Genomic DNA, 12,954 nt, shown 5'->3' with positions numbered 1-12,954 from the left:
TAACTATTTTCCAATCCTAATTTGTTGTTCTTTCTACGTATCAACGGGCGTTTGAAGGTGTTCTGAGTGACCTGACCAATCTCAGAGCAACCCTAGTTCTTCGAGCTCCAACATAGTCCCTTTCGAGCTCGAGGTAGTAGGTTTACGCGATGTACTATACAACAGGTATGACCAGTTCGTCCCACCGGTTTGACCTGTTGGCGCAGAGTCTTGTCGCTGCTGATCGTTTTGACGATCGTTCGTGCGTTCTAGCGCATTCAAGTGTGTTTGGTCGAAATTCGTGTCAACAAACAGAGCCCACAACCACAAGTTGGGACATGCACAACTGTGTGGGAAGCGATCTGCAGGGGGCGCGTGTCAAGCTGCTAACGGTTTGGTTTAAAACTGGTTTTGATGCATGGTTTGGTTTCTTATTTGGCATGCTTTAGTTTGGTGGTGACAGTTTGAGTTGTGTGACGGTGTGATTCAGTTGGGTTTAGATCGGTGCAGTTCGGTTTGAACATGGGTTGACTGTTTCCGTTCACGTCCGTCTCGACCGATGTTGCCGCCACCGCCGCTGGCCAGACACACATTCGCGTTGTCTCTGTTGCCAACGCAGCGCTGTGCTCGATGCCGCCGCCGCATCCTACCGATGAATCAGTTGTGGTGCCACGAGCAAGGTCGCCACTCGCCGTCCGCCGCAGCTGGTGCTGCCGCCGCACACTTCAGGTGAATCCGTTGCCACGCCGCAGGTGAGATCATTGATTGTTGTGAACCCTTCGTCGCGCGTGGCTCTCCGGCCGCTGCCGCTTTTCTCTCTTAATTTGAACATTTTTTTTAGAAGATGGATGATCTTGAATGACAATCTGGTCATCACTAGCTGTCACAATAGAGGTCAAAACATCTTCTGTTACCGCAATAGTATGTAGTGATCGGCACCAGCACACTAGTGGAACTAATTGCTCCGGTGACCAACAAATTCCGTCACTGTAGAAGCCAAATTCACCATTTCAACATTGTGAATATATTGCCCCAACATTTTTAACATGCATTTTCAACATTACCTATAAAATATTGAATTAGTTTATCTGAAATGTGGAATTAGATTCGAAGAAATGTGGAAACTAATATTTCATAATGTTGAATATACTCGCTCTGCTTTTACTCATGTTTTTTTACAAATAGAAGTGAACATCATCAGCTTAAAGTATATAATGAGATAGAGAGAAAAAAAACAAACAGAAAGTTGCTAACATAAGCACCTGACCATGGATAGAGTTTTTTTTTGTGAAAGACACTAGAAAGGTGTCTCATCTGATTCATATAAAGAAAAATAATTGGTAATGCAAAAGAAGGACAACTTGATACAAAACGACATAAAGAAAATAAAATTACATCTAAGAGTTCTTTGGTTATCTTTTTCATTCAATTGTTCGTCGTCCACCGAATCTTGAAAAATGAACTGAAAAGGCAGCAAAGGAAATAGACATCTGCAAACGCTATCACCACACAAAGCTTTGAAGACGGCAAAAAAAATGACCTGCTACTTACAAGTTACAATAAGATCTAGCAACCGCTGAAAAGAACGTCGGTTAGGGAAACACCCCAAACAACGCAGAGTTCATCTGCGAGACATGCTTACACTATGACATCTTTATTTTCGTTGAAGCGGGGACACAGACTAAAATAAAATAGATGGCCAGCTTTGGTGGGCTTTTTTGGGCGTGTTACTAGACCGCTAATGGATTATAGATCTACAAGCTAGAGTAATAACTATAACTATCTAACGGAATATGTACACTCTTATGCTGGAAGAATTCCCCGGGCAGCGGAGGCCTCCTGTTACTGTTTGTTGCGGTGCAAATGGAAGGCCAACATCTGTCACCGCGTGGACACGTCTTTGGTGTGTTGCATTGCATCTACCTCACGCGAAATGGGCACCGCCGACCGAGTGAATCGACGATGACTCACAAAAAATTAATAATTTCGTCATCCTCAGACGCCTGCTTCGCTAGCCTGCGTTCGTCCCTGCCTCCCTGCGCCCTTCACCCTTCTTCCCCGTTGCCGCTCGACTCCGCTGGAAGTGTCCACCTCCCTTGCTTACCTCCTTCCCAGAGTTGCTGCGGCGAGCCTCCCTACCACGTGTGCGGCGTGCCCCATCTAGTCGGGCCGCGCTGCGGCCAGCGTCCGCTTGCGTGGAGTGAGGCAGGCGTGTCGTCAATGTGCGGCGATGGTCTTCCTCTCCCCCTCACTATTTTCCCTTCCTCCTCTCACATCTCATCAAGAGCTTCCCAGCCTCCTCATTGCACATCCTATACTGCTGGACACCACCAGCTGTAGGGAAACGGGTAGGCTACGCTAGCATCACTACCGCATAAACCCAAGATACTTGCGAGTAGAAGATCATAGATCGTTACCACTAGACGCGCAGCGCAGCGGAAGAAGTCGCGCGTCGATGTAGAGGAAGTAGTCGATCACGTCCCACGAACCGAGCTCCTCGTACTTGATCCCAGCAGCCGATCAGCGCAGCAGTCGCAGCAGCGCCTCCACGGAGTCCACACGTACGGGGATGAAACGCCGGGCGTCGGTGTGCTAGCACCGCATGCACGGCAAGGGAGGTGGCGCGGCTCAGGTCATCGCCCCCCTAGCCCCTCCCTCATATATATAGGGCGTACTAATGGGCTTCTATCTCATAGGCCCATTAGTAACCCTAATCCCTCTTGGATCAATATCCACTTGGGCCTTTAAACCGTATTGTGATGATGGGCTCTTGGGCATATCACCAACAATCTCCCACTTGCACTAGAGACAATCATACATGCAAGCTTTCCAACATTCCAAACCCCTTAAGTGTGTGACCCGGTAGGTTCATGTGTAGGTGGTCGTGATCGGAAATCATTTCCGAATCACAAGTCAATAGCGGCACCTAGCAGGGCATAGTGACTCACAAATACACATAAAGATCATATCGGCCGAACCATAGATATACTCATACACCGATCCCTTTGCCACACGATACCAGTTAAGCTCAAAGCGAGATGCGTGCCACCTTTGTGATAGCTCGACCATTCTCTCGATCTAATAGTGGATTTTATTCATAACTAACCTTTAGTCATCATGATTAACTCTTTAATCACTTTGGCATGGCCATGCACTTTCAAATCCATCTATCTCGAGGGGCCCAGAGATATCTCTCCCGTTATCTAGGAGGGGCAAATTCCATCTTGATCCGCTCACATCCCATTCCATATTTCATGACATACCTGTAAGCTGCTTTTGTAACTACCCAGTCACGGAGTAGCGTTTAGCAGCCCCAAGATGCACCACTACACACAGTGAGAAACAATGGCGATCTCAGGTCTAAGGATTCAGTAGGTATAACACTCAAGAACAACTGATGGCACATACAAAATAACAATCCCAACATTATCTTGGAGTGGGTCAATCCAACACCATGTTCACCAACATGTGTCCACAACATTAATCCGATATCTCCATATCCATGATCCGTGAAACATGATCATCAATTAATGCATGTGCTAGTCTCAACGTCGTTGTTGTCCCACACAACGACATAAACTAGGGATAATTTAGAATCATATCATTTTCAACAAAGAGTTTCACGAACAAGTCACATACTTGATTAATCAATGTAAAATAATCATCCATGGAACAAATAACAATTATTTATCATTACATAAACATACTCATGACACAAAATCTCCCACGCACACTAGAATCACTGATGTAAGTATCTAATACCCATAGATCTCATGTGCGCCTCATGCTTTGGTTGTGGGAGAGGCTTCGTCAACGGATCAGCAACGTTTGAATCCGTGTGCACCTTGCAAACCTTCACATCACGTCTCTCAACAAAGTTACGGATGAGGTGATACTTTCGCAGTATATGTCTGGACTTCTTAGTTGTTCTAGGCTCCTTTGCTTGTGCAACGGCATCACTATTATCACAATAGAGGTCCACTGGACTGGACGCACTAGGAACAACACCCAAGTCAGAAACAAACTTTCTGATCCAAACAGCTTCTTTTGCAGCTTCGGAAGCTGCAATATACTCGGCCTCTGTCGTCGAATCAGTCACCGTATCTTGCTTGGAACTCTTCCAGCTCACTGCCCCACCATTGAGGCAGAAAACAAAACCGGATTGCGATTTGGAGTCATCTTTGTCTGTTTGAAAACTAGCATCGGTGTAACCCTTTACAAGGAGCTCATCTTCGCCTCCAAATATTAGGAACATATCCTTAGTTCTTCTCAAGTACTTAAGGATACTCTTTACAATTGTCCAGTGAGGTTCACCGAAATCTGACTGATACCTGCTCGTAACACTTAGAGCAAAGGAAACATCTGGGCGCGTGCAAAGCATAGCATACATGATCGACCCTATGACTGAAGCATAAGGAATCGTACTCATCCTCTTTTGCTCATCAGGTGTCGTAGCACACTGACTCTTGCTTAGAGTAATGCCATGTGACATTGGCAAGAAACCTTTCTTGGAATCTTGCATATTGAACCGATTCAATATCTTGTCAATGTACGTGTCTTGGCTCAATCCAATTAGCCTTTTTGATCTATCTCTATAGATCCTAATACCCAGAATATAAGCCGCCTCTCCTAAATCCTTCATCGAAAAATTCCTTTTCAATGAGGTTTTAACGGCTTCAAGCATTGGAATATCATTTCCGATCAGTAATATGTCATCCACATATAGGACCAGAAACATAAGTGCGCTCCCACTAGCCTTTTGTAAACACAAGGCTCATCTTCAATATTCCAACTCCGAGATGCTTGCTTTAATCCATAGATGGACCTCTGAAGCTTACATATTTTCCCAGCATTTTTAGGATCGACAAAACCTTCAGGCTGTGTCATATACACATCCTCACTTAGATGTCCATTAAGAAAAGCGGTTTTGACATCCATTTGCCATATCTCATAGTCATAATATGCGGCAATTGCTAGGAGAATCCGAACAGACTTTAGCATTGCGACGGGCGAAAAGGTTTCCTCATAGTCAACACCTTGAATTTGTCGGAAACCTTTCGCCACCAATCGTGCCTTATAGATGTGAACATTTCCATCCATGTCTAATTTTTTCTTAAAAATCCACTTACAGTCGACAGGTCTTACACTGTCAATCTGATCGACCAAGTTCCAAACTTGATTATCATGCATGGATTTTAACTCGGATTCCATGGCTTCAAGCCATTTGTCGGAGTCGGGTCCCAGCATTGCTTCTTTGTAGGTCAAGGGCTCATCATTTTCCATCAATAATACATGGCGCTCCTCCGTAATAAGGAGGTTGAGCTTGTCAGTAGCGCGACGTGCCCTTATAGACCTTCGTGGGGCTGGTGCCTCAACTACGGGTTGTGCAACATCTTGCACATCCCGTGGATCTTCAGTGGGTGCTGAAACAGTTTCGGGTGTTTCCTGAATTTCTTCAAGTTGCACCTTGCTCCCACTAAATCCTTTTGAGAGAAACTCCTTTTCTAAGAAAACACCATTGCGAGCGACAAACACTTTGCCTTCCGCCTTATTGTAAAAATAATATCCTTTGGTTTCCCTAGGATACCCCACAAAGAAACATTTGTCTGACTTTGGAGTGAGCTTATCTGACATCAAATGTTTGACATAAGCCTCACATCCCCAAACTTTGAGAAAAGATAATCCAGGACGCTTCCCAGTCCATATCTCATATGGTGTCTTCTCAACAGACTTACTTGGAACCCTATTCAGTGTGAACACAGCAGTTTCAAGAGCATAACCCCAAAATGACAATGGAAGATCAGCTTGGCTCATCATGGACCTAACCATGTCCAACAAGGTTCGGTTCCTCCGTTCGGATACCCCATTCCATTGAGGCGTTCCGGGCGGAGTTAGCTGCGGAATAATTCCACATTGCTTCAAATGATCACCAAATTGAAGGCTCAAATATTCTCCTTCACGATCAGATCGCAGAAATTTAATTGTCTTGCCTAATTGATTTTGTACTTCATTCTGAAATTCTTTGAACTTTTCAAATGATTCAGACTTGTGCCTCATTAAGTAGATATAGCCATATCTACTAAAGTCATCAGTGAAAGTAATGAAGTACTGAAAACCACCTCTGGCTATTGAGCTCATTGGTCCACATACAACGTTATGTACAAGTCCCAACAAGTCACTCGCCCTCTCACTCTGACCAGTGAAAGGCGCTTTGGTCATCTTTCCAAGCAAACAAGACTCACATGTGTCAAATGATTCAAAATCAAATGAGCTTAACAATTCATCTTTATGGAGTTGTTCAATGCGCTTCTCATTTATATGACCTAAGCGACAATGCCAAATAAAAGTGGGATTCAAATCATTTGGTCTAAGCCTCTTAGTATTAATGTTACAGACAGATTTATCCTCAAGATCAAGAACATATAATCCATTCACCAATGGACAATGAGCATAAAAAATACCATTTCAAAAAAGATAGAACAACGTTTGTTCTCAATTACAATCTTAAAATCACCAACTTCTTCCAAACATGAAGAAGAAATAATGTTCTTGCTCAAAGCAGGAATGCAATAACAATTATTTAATTCCAAAACTAATCCGGAGGGTAGAGACAAGTGGTAGGTGCCGACCGCCAACACCGCAACCTTTGCGCCATTGCCGACCCGAACGTCCAACTCGCCTCTTGCAAATCTTCTAGTCTCACTTAGACCCTGCAACGATTTGCAAGTGTGAATCATCGATCCAGTATCAAATACCCATGATTCACTAGAAGATAATGCAATATTTATTTCTATAACATTTATACCTGAAGTGGAAGTCTCACTTCCCTTCTTCTTCTTCTTTTCTTCCAAGTACTTCTTGCAGTTCCTAGACCAATGTCCCTTTTCATGACAGTGGAAACATTCATCTTCAGAAGTAGGGCCAGATTTGGCCTTAGGTGCTGGCTTTAGCTTAGAGCCTGAGGACTCACCACCGGAACTCTTTTCCTTGCCTTTACCTTTGGGATTAGGAGGCGTCCAACGCTTCCTCTTTTTGTTCCCCTTCTGAATCATCATCACATGATTGGGATTCTTCTTAATGCTCTCCTCTGCTGTTTTTAGCATCCCATGCAACTCACTCAATGTTTTATCCAAGCCATTCATCTGAAAGTTCATGATAAAAGGCTCATAGCTCGCCGGGAGCGACTGGAGAATAACATCAGTAGCCAAGTCTTGGTGAAGTTCAGAACCAAGTCTATCCAAAGTCTCAATGTAACTAATCATTTTGATCACATGAGGACTGACTGGGCTACCTTCTGCCAGCTTGCACGCAAACAAAGATTTTGAGATATTGAACCTCTCAGTCCTGGCTTGGTTCTGAAACATCCCACGCAGCCCCTCGATCATGGTATGAGCATCCGCATGCTCATACTGCTTCTGCAGATCAGGGGACATGGTGGCGAGCATCAGACAGCTGACATCAAGTGAGTCATTGCAGTGCTTCTCATAAGCTCTGCGATCAGCAGCAGTTGCATTGTCAGGGAGATCATCAGGATATGGCTGCTCAAGAACATACTCCTTTTTCTCTTGCCTGAGAACAATTCTCAGGTTGCGGTACCAATCAATAAAGTTTGTTCCATTCAACTTTTCTTTCTCAAGAACAGAACACAAATTGAAAGCGGAATTGTTATTGGCAGACATGATCTACAACATTAAAGTAAAGCAAGATTTCAGCACTAAGTTTATGTAAAGACTTTCATTAACTGATTTAACAAAAGACAACCTACTATATCAAAGTCATCTTCCCTCTAATGACATATAGTGGTTCAAGATCCATAATCACTAAAATTCTAGTGAGCTTTAGCATCACGGCTAGAAAAGTAGTGATACAGGTAAGTAACAAATTACTAATCACATCTCTATGCGACTCTTGTTTGTTGGGTGGCATCCAATGCCCCGGCCCCAACCCTATGCCTTAAAGCCCAAAACTGTTTTGATAGCTTTGCTGAGTAAACCAATACTATGCTTGTGAATGTCCGACATCCACCCTATACAAAAGTGATAGCTGAGGGTACTCTACTTTGGTAAACCTACCACACAACGATCAAAATTTATAGGTGCAGCTATTGGTAAAAGGCATCAAAAACTCAAACTTTTCTGAGGGAAGCTATTCTATCATGATTAAAGCATCCATCATATGTAAAAGTATGAAAGAATAGTATGACAGGAAAATAAACATCACAGGCATATAATCATATTATATTGTGAATAGTATGGCCTCTTGCATCACAATGGGCTCCATCGCCATGGCTCCAAGGTGACCTCCATTGCCATCCGTCCTGTCTTGTGGTGATCATTATCGCCATCATGATTGAAACCTCCATGAAAAGATACTAAGCTGCTACATCTAATAGCTAGTGAAATAATTACATGAGGATTCAAACATCACAAGTCGACACGCAGGTCGTTATACAATAATGGTGCAACCTCAACCCGGTTGTGTTAACTTGCGACACGCAGGTCGCACAAATCATCACATACATCATCACATGACATTGAGGCCATACCATTCACATCACACCCTGCAAAAACAAGTTAGGCGTACGACGTGTTCTACCAAAGTAGCGCTTGGGAAGCCGATACAGCGAGAAAGCAACGGCGGTCCCGCGGGTCTCAGGGCAGCGCCCTGAAAACCTCACGGAATTACACAGATCGCATCTATGGAATCCTTATGAAAATCTCATCAAAGTGATCGCATCACCTCAAATCCGAGCCATTCATAATGCCTCAATTTTCACTAGGTCAATCACCTTGACCGTGCAAACTTTGCACTTGGGAAGACTGCATCTACACATGACCTTGATCTGTTGGTTCAATCTACTGACTATGCACACAGTTAGTCCCGATGGTGATTCCAGCCGGTAGGGACATGTCGTATGCATAACAGAGAAAGAACACAAACTAATCTTTTGTCACATGCCGCGCAATCAACTCGCTCCAGTTTTAACCCCTTATGACCAATTGATCTAATCAAACCGTGCAAAAGTAATAGATCCAATCTACTACAACAACATATCACCTATATGCAAAAGATCCAGACCAAAAACTACGCAAGATGGCTCTGGTACCACTGTAGGGAAACGGGTAGGCTACGCTAGCATCACTACCGCATAAACCCAAGATACTTGCGAGTAGAAGATCATAGATCGTTACCACTAGACGCGCAGCGCAGCGGAAGAAGTCGCGCGTCGATGTAGAGGAAGTAGTCGATCACGTCCCACGAACCGAGCTCCTCGTACTTGATCCCAGCAGCCGATCAGCGCAGCAGTCGCAGCAGCGCCTCCACGGAGTCCACACGTACGGGGATGAAACGCCGGGCGTCGGTGTGCTAGCACCGCACGCACGGCAAGGGCGGCGGCCGAGAGAGAGGGAGGGGCGGCGGCTAGGGAGGTGGCGCGGCTCAGGTCATCGCCCCCCCTAGCCCTTCCCTCATATATATAGGGCGTACTAATGGGCTTCTATCTCATAGGCCCATTAGTAACCCTAATCCCTCTTGGATCAATATCCACTTGGGCCTTTAAACCGTATTGTGATGATGGGCTCTTGGGCATATCACCAACACCAGCTTGTTGCCGCTAAGACATGGAGGAGCGCTGCCGATGCGAGACGCTAAGCCGACAACTCTCCTCAAGGTCTGCCGTAACTGCATGGGGGCTTTGGGGCTCCATGACCATGAGGTTGTACCTGTCGGGGCTAGGCAAACTCAAGGGAGAAGTGCCCAATGTCATCAATAGACGGCAGCTCTGGAACTCTGTAAATACTACAGAGCATTGGAGCAGAGGTCTACTCTTTGCATCCTATATGTTTGACGATACGTCTCTTTCACATATCAACATCTACCTATATAGTTTGAGAGCATCTTTGCTTTTGGGTTTTACAGGTGACATCTTTGTACAAAAAGCGAAGTTCCATATTTTCTATATCAACCTAATTTTGCATTGGATTAGTCGGCTCTCATCTGCCAAAATGTTGATTGGGAATATTGGTGGTTCTGTATGTTTCCAATTTTGACCCATCTATGTTTCTTCTTCCAAAAGTACCAGTACAACATTATATTCAATTGTTTAGATCATATGAATTTCTGACCATATGGAATTTACAATTGTAATGCACATTTCTCGTTTGCATTGTCAGAAAAAAGAAGAAAAAAAAACCCTATGGCTAAGTCATTTCAAGTTATATCATTATGAGATGGTTATTTACATGAAGTTTCAATTTAGTTGTAGGAAGGTCTTTTCAATGAGTTCAAATAATTTGAAGGTTATACATGTCTTCAGATTATATTCTCTTTTGGGAATTTTCTATCTAAGCATTTGTTTCCATTAGAGAAAGAGTTTTACTCTTTGTTGACTAGATCCAGTGAATGCACTGTTCATCCTCATGTGTTTAATCTTGCATCTGAACATTTCATACCTTATTAATGCAAAGATGAAGTCATCACTATATTCTTGTTCATTAGAACTGCCTCCATTTTATTTTCATATATTACTATACTCTGTTTGCTCGAGTCTAACGCACAGAGATGTGTCTTGAAAAGAATCCAAAAGTTGCTCCTTACATTTAGTTTGCCTCTTACTTGTGCGAAGCTAATGCATTTTCAAATAGACTACTAATTATTTGCCAAGGGATAATGTAGTTGTTCCTTTGATTTGTTTTCCCCACCTTTTGGTTGGGGTGGGGGGGGGGGGGGGTAGTGGTTTCAGTGTTATTGGTTGATCTGAGAAACTAATTGTTTAGAAAAAAGATGCCTGCTGTTTTGTTTCTATCATTTGGCATCTGTATGCAATGTGCACTATTAATATGAATGCATAACTGAAATACGCAAGCAACACTGTAATAGATTTAGATTAATCTCCTATCAAAATTGTGATAGTCAGGGGTGCATTTAAGCAATAAATTTAGCCAACCATAGGTTAGGATTCATTTAGACTGAATATTCTACAGAAGAAATATTCTTTGTTGCTCCATTTGATTCTGCCATGATTTGGTATTCATTTCTCAGTGATCGTCTTGTATATTATGTTTATATTCTACTTATTATTGTCTTTATTTCCATGCATAGCTGAACTATGTGCTCAAGTCATTGCACAGAGATGTGCTTCTAATGGTTTGAGATTAGGGGTGTCAATTAATGATCTTTAGGTGTACCTCCAATCCCCTTTAGTTCAAAATTTTATACTAATTCTTCAAAATCATATCTTATTTTGGAAAATTAGTCCAAAAGTTTGAATTAAAGGTCACCAATTTACACCCCTATTTGAGATGGTGTTTCTTACATTCTGTTTCCGATTAATTTTGGAAAGCTATTTGCCAGTAATGGGACAAGAGAGAAGTTGAAGCCCACAAGATAACTAAGGAAATTTTGAAATGTTCAATGTGCCACAGGATTTGACTGTTTCGTTTAGTATGCCTATTCCCTAATTATGGCCAGGATTATGAAATCCTTGACTTGCATATAGTGTGTGTGTGTGTGTGTGTGTTTCAGGGGTTCAATTTAGTTTGATTTGTTTTTACCAATAAGTATGGTTTCCATAAAAAAAGGCGCTGCTAATATCAGATGTGGTGTGTAAATCCTTCCTTTTTTTTCCTTCGATACTTCCCATGCTGACGTGGCAGATCAGATCAGTTGTATGCCATGCCAGTAATACTCAACTTTTTATCTGGAGTAGTTGACAACCAGTTAACCTGGAATATCGGGTCTCGCTAATTTACGGTTGACCGTAGGGAGGGGCTCCCTACGGTCGATCTCCCGACCGTTTTTTTTTTCATTTTTAGTAATTTTTTTGTCGTTTTCCGATTTTGGAATTTTTTTGTAAGAGAAATTTTGGAGAGAGAAAATTTTTTGACGAAAAAAATTGGAGACCGAAAAAATTTTCAAGCAAAAAAAAGGAGAGCAGAAAAAAATTTCAAGAAAAAAATTGGAGGGCAGAAAAAATTCAAGAAATTTTTTTTGTATCATTAAAAAAATATTCATCCGAAAAAATCAAAGGAATTCAAAAAAAATTGTTGAAATTTTTTTGCAAAAAAAAATGGATCTGGCGCGGCGGCGGGCGGCGGCGCCTCCTCCCCACCCCACCGCCTCCCCTCCACGCCGCTGGCCCGGCGCCGCGCCTCCCATCCCTGCCGCCGCCACGCCACCCCTCCCCTCCTTGCCGCCGGACCGCCACGCCTCCCCTCCCCGCCGCCGGCCATGCAGCAGAGAGAGGCCCGCTATGCCTCCCCCTCCCCGCCGCCGGCCACGGAGCAGAGGGCCCCGCCCGCCTCTCCTCCCCCGCCGCCGGCCATGGAGCAGAGAAAAAGGGGAGGGGGAGGAGGACGGCTGGCCATGGAGCAGAGGAAGGGAGGGAGAGAGAGGAAGGGGGAGGCAGAGGGAAGGGATGGGGAGGAGGACGGCCGGCCATGGAGGAGAGGAAGGGATGGGGAGGAGGACGGACGGCCAGCGCCGGGCGGCTAGATCCGGGAAGAGAGAGAAGAGAGAGGAAAAAGAGAAGAGGAAGGAAGAAAGGAACCCGTGAAAGGGAGAGCGTGAGTGAAAATCGACCGTGAGTTCGCCAAATTACGGTCAACCGCAAATTCATCATTGCGGGAATATCCCAAGTTAAACATAGCATAAGGTATCATCGTTCCATATTATATTCTTTAAAATCATGGAACAAAGCTGAACACAATTTTTCGTATTTCGTAAGCGCCTGCGCATGCATGTCTCCGGCCTAGTATAGATAGGAGCGCCCTGTGGAGGGGTGCCTCCGGCGTTCGCGCGCGGCCTCTGCCTGCCTGAAAACGAAAGGAAGGCATGCATGCAGCAAGCAAGCTGATCGCCAGCCATTGCCGTCCTCCTCCGATCCGATCATTTCCCCGGCCGGCGTTAGCTAGGTAGCATCGATCCCGGGCGGTCATCAATCAAGGAATAATAAACAAATAAATAAGCTGCGGCGGC

This window comes from Panicum virgatum, chromosome 4N (genome assembly GCF_016808335.1).
Source record: "Panicum virgatum strain AP13 chromosome 4N, P.virgatum_v5, whole genome shotgun sequence".
Classification (NCBI taxonomy): domain Eukaryota; kingdom Viridiplantae; phylum Streptophyta; class Magnoliopsida; order Poales; family Poaceae; genus Panicum; species Panicum virgatum.
The sequence above is the reverse complement of the archived record's forward strand: the minus strand, read 5'-3'. Positions refer to the sequence as shown.